This window comes from Nesoenas mayeri (genome assembly GCF_963082525.1).
Source record: "Nesoenas mayeri genome assembly, chromosome: Z".
In the NCBI taxonomy this organism is placed as follows: domain Eukaryota; kingdom Metazoa; phylum Chordata; class Aves; order Columbiformes; family Columbidae; genus Nesoenas; species Nesoenas mayeri.
The window spans coordinates 43,132,812-43,150,341 of NC_137542.1; the positions used below are offsets into that span (position 1 = coordinate 43,132,812).

Below are 17,530 nucleotides of genomic sequence, written 5' to 3' on the forward strand. Positions count from 1 at the left end.
CCTTATTGCCTACTGTATTTGGGCTGAGTTAATCTGTACCGTACCATCTTCTAATATTGAGCAGGATTAGACAATGTACTGGCAAAAATAAAAACACCTGAGTCCTGTCTATGCAACAGCTGCCCTTGTGATAGCAATGAAGGAAGCAAACAATGCATTTGAACTTCAGCCACTGCTGATGCAAGGTGGAGAACTGATTTAATAATAGAGTGGTAAACGGTGGATGTGACTTCTCTAAGTTCAGAGCAGCAAACAGTACTGTATCCATCACACCTCCTATTCTTATTCAAAGTTTGGAAAGGCTCTCCTTTAGCAGAAGGAAAAGGAACGTTGCAAAAGGACAGGTGGTGGCTTCTTCTCTAGGTGTGCAATTTTCGTGTACACTTATGTATATGGCATGGATACCCAAAAGGAAGCAGAAAAAGGAAACAAATAGGGTCAGACACTTTGAAAGGCCCACACCAACAAAACAGTATGCTAGGCATAAAACAAAGCAAGAATTGTTCACAATGTTACTTAGACAATGGCAACGAAAAGTACAGCAAAAAGGAGGGCTGCTATATTTCTTTCTTTCATCATAACTGCTAAAAAGCCTTCAAACTTGAGAACCATGCTGTTTTGTTTTGTTTTTTGTTTTTTGTTTTTTTTCCCAAAGCATAGACCTCTTTAGGAAAACAAAGAAACAAAAAAAAGATCCTTTGGATTTCTCAAGATCCCAAGAGCATGTTTTGCAATACAACTCCTTCTCAACTTCCTCAACAACAGGAAAGTAGCTAAGTCACAGGGAAGTAAACGGAGAAGAGGATTCTGTACTACAAATCCTTTCTGCCTTGTCTCAGTCTCTCAAAGCATGTAACAAGTACTTAACAAAGCAGATACAGCGTTTGCAGCATTTCTCAGGATCGCTGGCCAACTCAAAGTGAAGATCAAGGTTTAGAAGCAATCCAGGACGTAGCACAGCCATCTTCATTATTCCTAACATACAAATGGAAGGCAGAAATGGACTGCCATTTTCTACCTTCTTTATCATGGACCTGGTAGCAAGAACTTTTCCTGTTTCAGCAAATTGTGTACAATTCCTGCCCACTCCTACACCTGCTCCAGTTCTCATAAGCTCTATGGCTGTCACAGCAGTGCTAAATTAGACAGGGTTTCAGGTGTCTCTACCATTGCCCTTTGCACCCTTTCTGACAAGACAGAAATAAAGTAAATGCATTACAGGCTGCTGGGGATTACCTGTCCTAGCATGCACAAGAGCTGACTGGTGAGGTTTCCTTTGTTTTCTAGTAAAATAATCTAATGTATGCAAAGATGTGGAAGAAGGTTAAGGGTGTAACAACAGCTGTTATGCAATGATTTGAGATTAAAGAGGAAAGGCTTATTAAAAAAAAAAAAAAAGAAGTATGTTTTTTATCAGAAAACTTTATTATCTGTTGCACCAGACTGCTTTGCATAGGCCCTGCCACAGAGAAAACGTCCATGTAGTGTGGTCCAAAACGGCTTACACTCTAGATAAGAATGCACAGAAATTATGTTTCCCTCAAATACAGTGTATTCAGATTTGTGGTCTAAATGCTAATGATTATTGCAATTAAGTATTATATTTTATTTTTCAGTTGTCCCTAGCTCTTCTGTACCACCAGGTAGGTTCGCAACAAAACATCATTTACAAATAGCCTGTACTGATGTGAATTAGAAGGACTGATAACTGAAAACGGGTTTGTTCTTGAAGCTGACCTCTGCCATGTTTCCTATTGGCAATGCAAGCATAACGCCTATCAATATAGCATGGTATGAATTCTTTATGTTCAAGTAGAAATTGGTAAAAAGCCATTTTTAAATGTAGTCAATACCATATTCGCTGCAATTGATACTTTAGCACAAGTACAGGCAGAATTTTTTAAATAATTATTTTTTTAAAGAGACATTTTTAGTTAAGGAGTTCAAGATACTGTATTTATTTCCACTACATAACACCTCCAAATTTTTTCTGAACATTTTGTACAAAATAAGCATGTTTCTTGTTTTTCTTGTATTAGTTGTGGGGAAGGAGGTGATTAAAAGCTATGGAGCAGCTTTCAGATCAAAGGAAATAACAGATTTGCTATGACACAAGGTTTTGTTTGGTTTATCTAATAAGCATACAGAATAACAGAGTAACTCGCCAGATCCTTCACAGATTTAACCTCCCCAGCAAGTCAAAATTTGTTCTCATTTCTAAAGTTTCAGTGGTCAGCTCAGTCATGTGAATTCACCTCACCTCTATGTCCAATATGTGATCTCCTCCCATTCTTTTGTTGGAGCTCCCATCTCAATATCTCACGTCTGAAATCTTTATATCCAGGCCACTTAATTACCACCCAGTGCCACCAGCACTTCCTCTCCACGTAACCTACATCCACCTCCAAAATACAGGCCAGTAATCTCAGCGCACAACTGAGACAGATAGTTTATGAGTCATAGGACTGCTCCAAATCCTTTCTGAGATACTCAGCAAGCTAATTAATCACTCCTACATTCATATAAAGTTATTTACAGTGCAGGAAAGAGAAAAAAAAAAACAAAACACCCAACACAGAATCATGTTTTAAGTTCCTGTTCTTCCCGGTTAAGATCACACAGAGGTTAACACAGGAAGGAACGTTTATTATCCAAAGCCCAACGTTACGATGTTAAAACTTAGATCAAAAAAGGTTCTGCTGTGCTCACTCAGGCTGGCACCTGTCTGCGGCACTCCTAGGTGCTTGTCCCGTTATAAAGCAGTCGCATAAAATGGGAAGGGGGCGGGAGGGATAGCACAAAAAACGCAGCCGGTCACCAACCATCTGCCCTCTTTGCCGCCTTACCTCGGTGTCTCACCCTCAGCACTGCGGCGAACACACAGGGCCGCTGTCACGGGCTGCCCGAGCGGAGCCGCCGGCTTCCCGCCCCCCGTCCCCCGCTTCCCCCGGCCAACCTCGGCCTCCCCGCCCCCACCGGCTCGCCCTTCCCCCTTCCGCCCGGCCCGGCGCCCCGCGGCCACAAAGGAAAAGCCGCAGGTCAGGAAAAATGCGCCGCGTTGTCGCGGTGTAGCTGTTGCACAACGTTTAAGGCAACTAAAGTTGTGGGTGGAAGAACACACACGCACACCGGTGGAAATAAAGATGCCTTAGTATTCTGCCCTCACGTGCACAGCGCTGCAACAGGACACAACAGCTGCTCCATCCTGCTTTTGGCAGGAAAATAAACTCACCTAGAGCACGCAGTTTGGATTTTCACCCCGAGCTGCGCTCCTGGCGGCGCGTTCCCCGCCGTCCCTGCTCGAAAGGAAAGCGAAGCGCCGCCAGCCGCGGCAGGGCTGTCCTGCAGGGTCTCTCCCCCAAAACCCTCCCCAGGATAAACTTACGCAAAGTGAGGAGGTGTTTCAGCGACTCCTCGGAAAACCCTCCCTGTTTCTGAATGAGTGCGCGTTGTATGTAGAGATATTTGGGAGAGGAAGGGGCGAAAGCCACATGCCCTGGAAGAGAGAGGAGTGGCCAGTCCAGCAACTAGTCCTCCGAGTACACCCTGAGTAAGTGCCATGCTCCGCCAACAGCAGTAAAGTTGCCTTCTTCAAACAAGAAGAAAACCTCCCACTCCAACACCTCCTGCGTCACCTACAGAGCTCAGGTTGTCCCATACCCCCAGCCGGGACCAGCGTGAGCACCCAGCAACGCATCCCGCACCCAGTACCTTAGAGCACTTAGGTCTAATACTTGACAAGCACTGCATAACTGCAGTTTTGGCCGGTATTTTCTCTCAGTACCTTCCACGTAGCCCTCTGTATTCCGCAGCTACCTATTTCTGCTTCATTTACAATTTGTACAGAGTGTCACAAAACACAGCAGAATACTGATTATTTGTGAGAATTCCTGTTTTCCTGTTTCTTTATGAAAGCTCCTTATCCACATGAACAGGAAACCTTGTGGTAATCAGCCTCCTCCCTTTTGTTAAAAACACTGATGCTGACTCCTGGGAAGCAAAAACAAATCCATCCTGAGTTCAAAGGCATTTCTGCATTCCAGTTGTTTCTCTGACAATGCTATGTTACAGAGCAGCCAATTTTTTTCCCAACAGCAAAGCAGCAAACTGCACTTCAAAAAAAAAAAAAACAAACCCCACATACATGATCAACAAAGCTTCAGATATCTGCTTCTTGAAGAACAATGGCCTTACCTAATAAACTGCTTACTTGTCCCATTAGCAGTGAACAGAGCATCTTATATCTAACAAACCGTGATTTTTTAATCAGTGCAGCTTAATGAAGCATCAGCTCGTTTCACACTCAGTCTCTGCAGCACAGGAAATACCTCAGCTTCAGCCTTCTCTCTTAGTCAGTCCCTCTGCTCTCAATTGGTATATTACCAACATGCAAGACTTTTCCATCGAGACTCGTATCAATAAGAGCTTTCAGGATGACCCAAACCACAGATCACTTTACGTCTCAGTGGTACTTTGTAGACCTTATCTGGAGGCTGGAGAGCATTGCCTTTGCATATCACATTTCCAGACTGGCAAAAGATTTATTTTGAGGTGCTCACATTTGTAGTAAATTTCCAAGTAACAAACCAACAATAATAAACGTGCATATACAACAACAGAGGACAAAATGCTCTACAGTTCAAGGTAAGGTTATAAGACACAGGTTAGAAACAGAGGAGAAAGGGAAACTATTATTTTAATCTAAATATGTGTATATTCATCTAGTTTTGCAGTGCTAAATATAATTTTCACAAAACAGTACTATGTTATTTAATAAAGCTAATTAAAACATGTGATTTCATCCATTAAGGGGCATCCAGAACACACTATAAGACGTGTGAAAGCAAACAGGAAGACACTCTCCTTTTCTTGGAAGTATTTGAGTTCTTAAACCTAAATCTATAGTTGTCATCATCATTAATGAAAACATAAGAAACCATGAAAACATGACTTATACAAGACATGGATCCTAAAGCACAGCAGACCAATAAAATGAATACATACCATTGTCACTACTCAGCTTACAAATGTCACCACACTAAAATCCATTCCAAATAAAGATCTGGGCTGCAGACCCTAACAACACAGCCAACTTCAGTATGCCACAATGTAGACTGTCATGTTACTATGCATATATGATGCTTTATATTTGAAAATGCACATCTTATTTGTCACTGCTGCTTGCAAGCCTCTGTCTAGAAAGGCAACTAACTACTTGGTCAGACTAACATTTTTGTCTTTTTCCCTATGGTTTAGTACAAAAACATTACAAAGCCCTTTCTTACGGAAGGAAGCCACTCTAGAAGACTCAATAATTTGCAGGAGAATGCTCATCTCTTGGACAAATTGTCACAAAAAATCTATTAATTGGCACTACATGGCTGGATGATAAATTTCATCACAAGTTTGTTTTGAATATGAGTGACAAATTTCAGTTTTGAGCTATTTTACAGGAAACTGAATTCCCTGAATACATACACTTGCACACATGGAGTTAAACACTGGAATACCTTAATATTTTTCTATAGATACGTGCTCCTATCATAAGCAGTAAATTGGAAATTTGATTGCATACGGTAAAGAAAACTAAATCTTGTTCATTACTTCAAGACTAGCAAAATACTTAAACAAAACTGAATTATTTGACAATGCTTCCATGGAACCTCCTTGACAGGAAGTTTTTGGAGCTCCTAACCTCACCCACCCAGTGAATGGCACTGGTAGTCAGTCTAGGTTTATCTCTCAGTCTAGGTTCATCCCTCAGTCTAGGTTCATCTCTCTCTCTTTGTGTTCATCATCAAATTGCAGTCTTTTAAAAGGTTGTTTAGATGATGTGCAGCTTCTCAGGATTTATTTGCTTCAGACACTTGCATGCTCAAAATTTTCCCTTTTTTTTTCGTTTGTTTGTTTTCCCCTTTTGTGCTGTAAATAAACCAACTGACATCAGCAAATAAAGTTGCTTAAAATGCTCCCTAGTAACTAAAGTGAAAAACTCTCTCTGATGCCCTCATTTAAATGTATTCTCAAAGACAGAAGGTTCTGACCAGCACATTGCCATCATCAAAGCACTTCAGTAAAACTGTTTTGAAAGAATCAGAGGTAGGTGCTTCTGACAGTGGTTTATACCAGCAAGAGCGAACAATTCTAACACTATCAGAAGGAACTTCTGAAGGAAAATGGTAAAAACTTACATTTATAGTACAGTACGGCTAAAGCCCATGAGCACACAAATGTATGGGGAATGGGCAGACCAGCCTCTGAAGAACTCACATTTGGAAAATACTTGACATGAGACACAGACAAGCATCCTGCCAACCAGTAATGACAACCCTAAAAGCTGTAAGCAGCTATAACCACCTCCCCACTTACCCAAAATATATCTGTTTACAGCTAACAAATAAGTAAAATGGTAATACCAGAGTAATCGCCAGGCACCTTGCAGAAATGGTAAGTTCAAAGGTAGCATCTGCAGCAAATCTTTTTGTAACTTTCAGCCTTTAAATCTTCTTTCTGTTCTAAAGACAAACTGGATTTTTAAAAGTTTGTTTAATCATTACTTTTAAAATCTCTATTTCTGTTTCAGAGAAACTAAATCAATATCCATCCAAACCACAGCAAATATCCAGCCAAACCATATAAACAAAACCAGCAAGGGGTGTCAGAGAAAAATACAATAAAAGCAACAGCTCTATACAAAAATTTCCTTTGGATAGGTTGCAACATATTCCTCAGACAATAATCAGAAAGATGTGCTGTTGAACCAAAAGCCTGTGTTATGCCCAGTGCGCCTGAATTACATTAGAACAGTTAGCAGCTTCATCTGACCTATTTATGTTCCTTCTTTCCATGGGCATAGCTGCTTCCAGAGAAGAGCTATGCAGACCATCTGTCGGAATGACATTTAAAAATGTTTGGAACATATCAAAGATAACAGTGAGTATTTGTTCATTTGTCCATTAAAAATAAGCCTTCTCAGTAATTTTTTAATTACCTTTGTTTAGTAAAACTTAAACACCATCTCAAATGCACTATTTGTTTGACAGAGGAAAACACTAAGCAGACTCATCATTCTACCTCAGACCCTGCAAAGTAAGGAGGGAAATCTACAGTTACCAGCAAACTAATTAATATTACATGACAATCACTCTACCCATAAACTCTACCATTTGAACTGCTCCAAATAGAACTAAGTATTCCAAAAGACAGATAAAGTGGGTCCGGGCAGTAAGTACGTCGAGTGGTACTGACTAAAACCTTATGAAAATGGGAGCAGTGCTCTGACAGCCATCCCAACCTTGTCCTGCCTCGAAAATCATGTCTTCCCTTTCCTTCTTCGAAAAATAATGTGCCTGGCAAAACAATTATTTCCAGGAAGCAATGCACTCAGGGAGAGGAGAGCTTTGCATCTCACAAACACAGCGGAAGCACTGCAGTAACTTTAACCAGTTCAATATGACCAAGAGATCTCAATCTGCAGAACTAAAAATTAACTCCTGTTTATGTAAGCTAAAAAAAAGAATAAACAACTTTTTTCAACAGTTAGTTTCTTCTTTTGTATTTTTATATATGCACATTTATGTAACAGCTTTTACATATTTTATGCATGCAAAGTCTGTCTGAAAACATAGCCTTTTATCTCTCAGTAATTCTCATGCAAACAGCGTTAAACTTTTGCTACTTGGGCCTTCACATTTGGCCTAAAATTGCATGCACAGGTAAATTAATGCCTGTAACTAGCACCTGTAAAAATTAAGGGAGTGATGAAGATTTACCAGAACAACTTTAGGGCTGCCTACACACATCTGAACTGCAAAAAGGCATTCTTTTCAAGAATACCAAATACATGCAATTGAAACAATCCTGACCTGTACTCTGAAATCCCAATGACGTGAACAGACTAAATGTTAATTTGAATGCAGCCAACATCATACAAAAGGCTTTCAAGCAAGAGCAGTTTACTTCAAACTTACCCATCTACTTTGTCCTTAATTCTGTGTTAAGAACATAATAATATATAAGAACCTGCTATATGTTCTCATATATGTAATATATAACATACACAATACATAATAACATAATTATGCATAAAACACATTTCTGCACTGTGTGATTTCATTATTGCTGTTTCCAAACGTGAGTGAAGTGCTGCCTCAGTTTAAAACAGCTTCTACCCACTTAGCTTAAGTTAGTCAAGAATACCTGCATTTCTCATTCAAAATTACATTATTTTCAGTTCCCCTCTCTCCCACTGAATTAACTCCATGTCACGCAAGTATATAATTTTTAAAGTTCCATTTTGCTTACCACATTGACCTATGGGAAAGCTCTTCGTGCCCTGGAAAACAGACAGCTCTATTGCAGTGTGAGCCACATATGGATGCAAGCTGATTTGGGTGTGTCAGTGATAAACAAGTATGGACAGTGATCGCGTGGAACAACTGGTTGCATTAGAGTCACAGGATTTAAAACCAGAAGAAACAGTGATGATCTAATCTGACCTCCTGCATAACACAGGTTGCAGAACCCCACCTAGCAATTACCTGCCTCTGTGACACGTTCGATATGGTAACTCACCAACACTGGTTTTGCCAGATCCGTTTTGAAACACTGCCCTAGAATGCTAATCTGCAGCATGCTGCATCAGGCAGATTCCGCACCTCCCAAACACGCTTCCCAGAAGATGGAGGGGTGTCCTTTTCTGGATCCAGAGATCGCTGCCCCACGTCACCGCCCCACGGCAGTGCTGACAGAGCAGCCCCTCCCTAACTTGCACAAAGCGGCCGAATTAGCTCACCCTCCGGCAGAGCAATCCTCTGGCCAGTGTCTTACGGAGTGCACGACAGGATGCAACAGTTGGGCATTGGCACCAGCACTTGCCACTGCCAAGCCAGCAGCTCCCCAGACAGCAGATGAAGCCAAATGCACTGTTTTAGCTCAAGGACATGCACCCGGCCTTAGGAAGAACACCTGGGAGTGACCCAAGGCAGTTCCCTGGCATGGCTTCAGTCGGCTTCCACAAGCCGTGTGCAAGCAAGCTGTCACACAGCTGCAACACCTACATGAAACAGCCTGAGCAAAACGTTTACTCAAATTCTAATTGGCTTTCCTATTGTCAAATAAATTATTCAAACATACTAGTGGGCACCTACCCTTTCAATACAAACATTTTAGTAAAATTAACATTGAAGGTGTGTTTTTTAAGTACAAAGACATTTTGTGTCACAGAGACAAAACCAATTAGATTGACAATATAAAGTTATTCCATGTTTTCCTATTCTTAAATTTGGTTTTGTACATACTTAACCTCTTACATGATTATTTCAACCAATTAGTCAGCCTGAGCCCATATACAGAGAGAAATATATTTAAAATAGAGTTTTAAACACTTGCGGTCTTTAGAACACAGATTTTTTTCAGTCAATTAATTTAGCTGCTATATTTTATAAATTTACAAGATACTAAAAGCTTTAAAAACAAAAAAACCACATTCCTTATACCCATGGGCATTCAAATACTGAGAAAACTCTCCCAGAAAAACATTTGCCTTCTGACTGCAACCAACACATGTTCTCTGCTCAGGTTTTGCTCCTTCAGTATTTATCATGAATCAAAACATGAGAAGATAACCGAAGTGGTCTACCTCAGAAGTCTGCCTTCAAGTTAACTATCTCTCCTGCCCTTCCAAGTGCAGTAGTAATCAGCAGATCAAGCAGTGGACAGAAAGCTTTTGTGTACTGTACCTATCTTCCTAGTCATTTCACACAATAAAAACTGTTTGGAGGAGCTGCAGCATTACAAATTGCTTGGAATGTGGAAGCAAAACAGCTGAAGTGCGATTAGAGTTAGAAAACCCACAGTGCTGTAACTGCACCTTTCAGCTCTATGCACCTTCTCCTTCTGCCTCCTCTGGCAACACCAGCTTAACTGTACTGTTAAAGAAAAGGGTTTTTTCTGATTTGTTTTTCTGTTGCCATATGAACTAATAAGTTTGCTACTATATACATTTCTGCTTCAATTAGCTCTATAAAAAATACCAGACAAGTTCTAAAAGCAGAAGTATTTCCGCAAGATATGGAACAAACCCACCATCTGCCTTTTACATTCCAGGTGGTTTTTTTTTTTTTGAGTGACACCTATGGTCTAGATGTTTAATACCGATACAAAAGTGCAAAGATAAAATCCTTAACAAAATACAAGGGCTTCTCTGTTTCACTGATGTGTTGGTATGTTTTTCGGCAGCTTCCAACCTGCTGACACCCATCATACTGTGGGACATAGTAATTCAGGTGTCTGTATTCTGGAGACACTTCTGCCTAATCCCCATTCAACATCACACTCAGTCCACCATAACTTTTTGAAGAACTTTTTCAGCATCGTCAACTCATAAGTGTATAATAATCACAGATGTATAAACTAAGGACAACTGCTGTATTTTTCTTTTCCAAGTACAGTAATGCATTAGGATAAACACTGTTAACATAGAACAATTTATGCAGAAATACTATGTAATACTTTTAGGTTTTATATAAAAATACAGAGAGCGCAAGAGCACATAATCCTCAAACAGAGATGTGGTTTTATGGGACAACAAGCAATATGGCTTGAGGGAGAAATTTCCAGCAGAATGCTCTGATAACCTGTCACTGATTTAGTTGTAAAAAGTTATCCAAGTATTCTTCCCATCTTCTCATTTTTTCAATCCTATTAAGTTGTACTGACTCCATACTTCCATGGTATGACACTGTTTTCCACATTACAGGTAGGAAAGTAGTTTTAAATAGAAGCATGAGTGAGAAAACAAGGTTGTGTGATGTCAGTATCATCATCTTAACCACAAAAAAGTATGTGTTTTGGTGTTCAGAAAACTTGGCATATAACAACTCTCACATTGAAGTTTTTGTTTATCACTGGATAAACCAGGTAAAGTGGATTATAGCAGATGGTTACAGGGGTTTAGCTCAGCTGTTGTCTCCTCTCCATTAGGAATTTATAATGGAATACAAATCCATTTCTTGTTGTAACAAAATCTGTAGCTGTATCCTTTCTGTACAGTGCAAGGAGGGCCAGGAGGCACGGCCAATGGCTCTGATTCATGCTGCCAGAAAGAGTTAAGATGGTGCAGCTGAAGCCATTCTTCCCCCAGCCAACCTCTCCAATTACCTCTAGAACGCACCTCTTCCTGGGACACTGCAGCTCGCAGCCGTCACCACCGAGTATGAATCACTCCCGATTTCTGGCTGCATCACTGTGCAACAGTGCAAACGATGTGGCTGAGAAGCCCAACTGATGTCCAGCTGGGCCAGACCTTGTAGAGACAACAGCAGCCTTAGAAAGGCAGCAACAGCAGCTGGTCTTAGCCAGCTGGTCTTAGCCACAAAAACTCACTCCACCAGAGACTGTGACTGGGAGCTCGAGATAACCTCTTTTAAAAATGCTTTTGACTTTCCCTCAAGAGGGTCACATATTCTATGTGCAGATATATATCCACTCTGTGCAGACATAGATCCACTATATGCAGATATGTTGAGAGCAGATCACATGGTCTACTCAGATGTGAGGCAATAGAACAGCAATTTAAGTAAATGTTACACTTGCACTTTTCAGTACCAAGTGTGATTCTTACACTCCTGATTCACTACAGTTACCGAGAAGTGAGTGGTGCCATGAGGATGGAGCCAGGCTCTTCTCGGTGGCAAACAATGATAGGACAAGGGGCAATGGGATCAAGCTGGAACACAAGAGGTTCCACTTAAATTTGAGAAAAAACTTCTTCTCAGTAAGGGTGACAGAGCACTGGAACAGGCTGCCCAGGGGGGTTGTGGAGTCTCCTTCTCTGGAGACATTCGAGACCCACCTGGACATGTTCCTGTGCAACCTCACCAAGGCGTTCCTGCTCCAGCCAGGGGGATTGGACTAGATGATCTTTTGAGGTCCCTTCCAATCCCAAACATACTGTGATACTGTGATACTGTGATAACTAACTCAAGTATACAAAGACATTAGTGAGCAAAAAATAAAACAAAGATGGATGACAAGGACAATCCAAGGCTGCAAGCAGAAAAGTAATCTGACCATAAAAGAACACACTTCTAAGAAAATCCTGACTGTTAAGGAAAAGAAAATCAAAGAATGGCTTTTTATTGCCTCATAATACAAAAATAAAGTTGTGACACTGAAAATTATTAGATGCCAGGTTCAATCCAAACAAAAAGGTACCTTCACAAAATATGCCACCGGACTTTGGGACCACTGCCTTGATTTGCTATTCATATTTCCAGTTTATGTGGATTCAAAGAACTAAAATTTCCATTAATGCAAGAAAAATCCTTCCAAAACCATAAAGCGGAGGGGCCTACCCCTAAAATAGCTCTAGCTCAGAGAGGCCCCTACTCAACACGGTTGGTGGGGTACAACAGTACCTTACTGTCATACTTTTGAATAAACATCTATTGTCAGCCACCATCTGAAACCATACCATGGGGCAGCTGCACTTCTGGTCTCATGTTGTATGGCCTCATCCGTTACATACATCTTAAGAAATTATATTCTCATTTATCAATTTAAATTTTACAGATCCCAAAAGCTTGTTGTCCTTATTAAAGATTTTCCATTTCAGCATGGAGCTGTTGGTCCCACTCCCACAAGTTTGGTTCCAGACCCCCAGAGTGTGTGCAGACAATTGATTCAGCCCCAATAGGGGCTCCTCTTGCAGGCAGAGGAGCATAAGCCTCCAGAAGGAGAGGAAAAGAGAAAACACTTGTGAAACAGAAATTCTCTCAGCAGAGGAAAGCACTAGCCCTGCTCTTGCTTTCTGCCCAGTGTCTTCCACCTCCTCATCCATGCCAAATCATCTGGCTTGTACACCAGCTTGTTTGGCTACTGCCTGAGTGGGCAAGAACGATTTATTTTACCTCACTTCCCTTCAAATTCAGTGTCGCTTTATTTCACTAACATCAACAAACTCCAGGGGTATATTGGCTGACAACAAAAAGAATGTGCAAGAACACAAAGAGGAAAAGGAGAAGAAAACATGTGAAGGGACATTCTGTAGGAAACTGAAGGTGAGGAATGCAAATGCAAGTCCAACACAGTACAGCAGAAGATGCAGGTGACGAGATCAGTGAAAAGACAGCAAGGAGACTACCTTAACCATACACACTGAGGTTTTATTAAGCTATCTTTGGTATGTAGGTAGGTAAACAGCACATAAGTTTAGCAGTAAACACTAATGGAATGGGGAAGAAGTAATTTTAAAAGGAGAATTTCCCTTTGGAAGAATGCGATATGAGGTGGTTAACTGAGCCTGCAAAACACAGAAGATGATTAGGGTTTCCAAGGAGTTTAAAATCCTTGAAGCTGGGATCACTTCATCATACAGGTTTCATACATCAAATACACCAAGAATGCAGCATGTGAAGGAAGAAAGGACAGCTTGCATTTGAGAGACTTCAGAAAATATTGTGGAAGCAAAAGGAGGAGAGATAAGCAGCAGAAGCATATCCATCCAGCTGCAGTTCTCTGTTTATATCATGCCCTGATGAGATTAGTACTGTTAGAAGTACCCTTGGAAGAAAAGATTGCAGCTGAAGTGTGGGACTTGATTAGCATGGTGAGATAAGCTATGCAACAGCACTGTGAATCCTTACAGTTTACACCCCAGTCAAAATTCAGCCTAATATGGGTTAACAGAAAGCTAAATCTCTATTAAACATACAGGACATAGACAAGCTATGCCTACCCAAAAAATAAAAAAGGCAAATTTTCTCCGTGTGTGTAGCTGTGCATCAGCAGAAGTTTAAACATCACAAGAACATGATGTCATTAAAAGAGTTTTCACCCTGTGACAGCGGCAATGATCCACTAACACTAAACAAGGGCACTCAAGTGAGAACAGAAACAGAAGGATGCTTTAGTCAATGACCAGCAGCATGAGGCATCAGAAGTGTGAATATCTTTGTTTCCATTTACCTACTTATCCATTGCTCTCTGCCCATCTCTTTGCAACAGAAACTAACAGACAATGTCTCAAAATGACCTAAAGAAGACAATATGCTACCAACTTTTACTGAGAAACATTCAAAATATGGAGCAGGATTGAACCAGATATGCTGACAGAACCCTCTGCTAGCGGTGAAGGTTTTGAAGCAGAAACAGAATGAAATCTGTTTCAAAAGGACATACTTGTGCATAATGAGAATCTGTAAAGCTCAAGGGAAAAACAAAGCTAGCACAGAGATTTTTGCTGATGGTCTCACGTGATAACTCAGGACCACAGACATACTTTTTCATGAGCCTCAATATAACTAACAGGTCAAAAGCATTTTGTGTATGAAAGATTATCATCTGTTGTCAGCCAACATTGAGGGGACAGATGGGTTTAAGGATCCTTGACAGAACAATGATGGCATTAAATCATAACAGAATATTATGATTAGTATAGCACAGAATTTGTGATGGGAATAGCACAGGATTTCTACAAGCAGAATTATTATAAAATAATATATAAGTAGTATAATACAGAATTCTTGACACAACTTATAATTTCTAATCACCTGGTCCCTCTGCTGATAAGGTCAGATCTTAATACATGGTTTGCTCTATCAGTATAACAATCATAATGTGGGCTCAAAAATCATATAAAATAATACAAGTCACTCAGTCTTTGGAGGAAGAAGATGATGATGGGGACATCCCTGGCCACGGTGGGTCCTGGGTCTAACTCTCCAGCAGCAGCTTCGTTCCGGGTTCCCCACTTAGGACTCCTAACTGCGTGATTTTATGGACAGTGCCCTGGGTGCCATTACGCTTCCCTGTTCTTTGGTGAGGCCATCACCAGCACCATATTGGCTGGGTGGCTGGGACCTTCAAGGAGTAATGGGCCGGGCGCCCAGGAGCCTTGAGGCTGGTAGGTGGTGTAAGAAGAAATCTGTTTGGTTTGTTTGTTTGGTGCACAGGGCCTTCGGGGCCAGATAATGAGGGAAAGGGAAAGAATATGAATACGTGACCCCCTCAGCCACAGTGGATGGCTGCTTGCCTTACAAAATGCTGTTATGCTCACCACATTGTCAGGGTCAGGAGCAGGGGTACTGGTCACACCGGTGCACCAAGGTATCAGCAGACAAATGACAATATATGTAAGCACATGTCTGAACAGAATTCAAGTGTAACCAAGCCTCATGATCTTTCCCTTAGCAAAGCCAAACACATTACTTTGAAGTTTCCCAGAGTATTCAGGAGCACAGTACTCTCTGCAAATACTTAAACAGAGGGCAATATCCATCAGAGCAACCTTCCCACAACAGAGAATGATCCTGACTCCCAGAAAGTCATGATGAAACCATACACTACCAAGGCACTGGGTCTGCACCCATGCCTAACATGCATTCCCAGTAAACTGAAGAAAGCTCAGAAGAGGTTTTCAGTGCACATACCTAGATTTCCTGACCACCTCCCAGCATCAGAAATTGGACTGAGAGAAGAACAATTCATTCAGCCTGCTTCTAGCTACTGTTCATTCTAGGAGCATTTAAATGTGAGCTGGGAGTAAAGCAAGATGAGCTGTTCTGCTGGGGGACATAACCATCCCGAGAAGCCTATGGAACTAACCTCTCATCAACAGTGAGATGTACAGTTGTTCAGTAATTGAGATGTCTGCATTTCAGTCATCCAAAGGGAAGTGCCATTCACATGCAAATCACAAAACACAATGAGCAATACAAGAACAATTTTCAATATCAATAAATAAAACACTAAACAATAGAATTTCTACCCATATTCCATCACGGAAACATTTTGTGGAAACAAAAGCTATGTGAATTTGACTAAATTTAGGAGAGAGGGCTTTTTTGTCATTTTAGTTTAAACTACTAGTATTGTTACTAAGGTCATTTTCAGCGACAGAAGCTATGCACACTACCATCCTTTTCTGTGCCAAACAATCCTCAATCATTGTGTCACATTTAAAACCTTTCAGACTTGTAGCAAGCCCTCCTTCAACCAGGCTCAGCCTGGCCTTACATGTAAGCAATTCTAAATAATATCCATTTTGAATACAAAATACCTAACAGTTCCAAAAGCAAGCTAGCAAGCAAATCACCAGAAAACTGAAATACATGACAGTCTTTCCCCCTTAATTTGTTCAGGTACTTTCAAAGTTTAAAGTGTCAAGAAGAGAAGGATTTTATGCAAGTGGAGGCAGACAAGACATACTGTCACTGATATTCCACAGTAAACTTTATGAAAGAAAAAGACCTTTCCTAGTAGCAAGTATTAACCGTCAGATTTCTGCTTACATGTCGCTCTGTGTTTTTTGTTCACAAAACTAACTTGTTGTCCAGTTCACAATCTCCATTTAAAACAAATGTATGAAAATAGGAGGACTTGATGGCACATCTCACAAACTTACTTCTTTTTTAATCTGTGAGAGACCTATTATCTTTGCAGCTTAAGGAGAAGGTATATGTGTTAAATTGGCAGAGTTCAGACAACAATTTGTAAAGCAGGCGTTTCTTCAGCTTTCAGAGTTGAAACATGACCAAGTATGCATGCATGCACGCACTCATATACAACAAGAAACGCGCAATCATACATAGCCAGCAATTCTTGTATTACGGCAGGATCAAGAGCCTAAAATATTTCAGCAATCCAATGCAACATTCCTGAATTATTAAACTTCAGCCTCAGTATTAGCTGAACCCACAATTAATTATTGCTCATGATCAAATCTCATTACCATTTCTTTATGAAAAGTTTTTCTACATATGCATGGAACCAAAGAAAGAGTAAAAGTAGAGAAACTAAGCTATAAGCACAACACTACTACTGTCATCACACTTCGCAGATAAGCAGCACTGCATGTATTTGAAGAGTATAATGAGATAAGTGTTTGGTGTAGTCTTTAAGACAAAATGTTTAGTCAAAACAGTCTTTTCTTTAAGATAAAAAAAGTCCCAGCTGAAACAGGAGGCGATTGTGGGTACTAATGATGTTGCAACAAAAAGTCAAAGGTCACTCAAAAGAGATTTCAGGGCCCTGGGAAGAATGCTAGAACACTCAGTTGCACAAGCAGTGTTTCCCTTGATCCTCCCAGTAAAAGGGAGAAACTTTGGAAGAAACAGGTGAGTCCAAATATCACTACCAGCCTCCAGGACTGCTGCCTCCACCAAAACTTTGGGTTTTTAAACAATGGAAGAGTCTTCGAGGCACAAGGTATGCTGGAGCCTGATGGGTTCCACCTGTCCTGATGGGAAAAACACATCTTTGGATGTAAGCTGGTGGGACTGATCAAGGGAGATTTAAACTAAAATCGTGGGGGAAGGGGATACCAACAGGAGAACTGAAGGTAAGCCAAGAGCTGGCATGCCCGCTGAGGGTGGCAATGCTAGTGGGAACATTTACACTGCTCCTGGGAGCACAGAGGGCTGAGGAGCACATCTGAACTTCTTGTACACCAACACATGCAGTATGAGAAACCAACAGGATGAACTGGAAGTGTTGGTCAGTTCCCAGAGCTATGACATCATTGGTATTG

The 17,530-nt window shown here is 40.8% G+C and overlaps 1 protein-coding gene across 2 annotated transcripts in view; it reads right to left on the reverse strand.

Moving 5' to 3' along the window:
- The window catches only part of MCC (MCC regulator of WNT signaling pathway), a gene marked incomplete at both ends in the record, with an annotated part of 199,321 nt that overhangs the window by 93,651 nt on the left and 88,140 nt on the right, over positions 1 to 17,530 (reverse strand). The gene's annotated exons all lie outside the window — the stretch shown is intronic.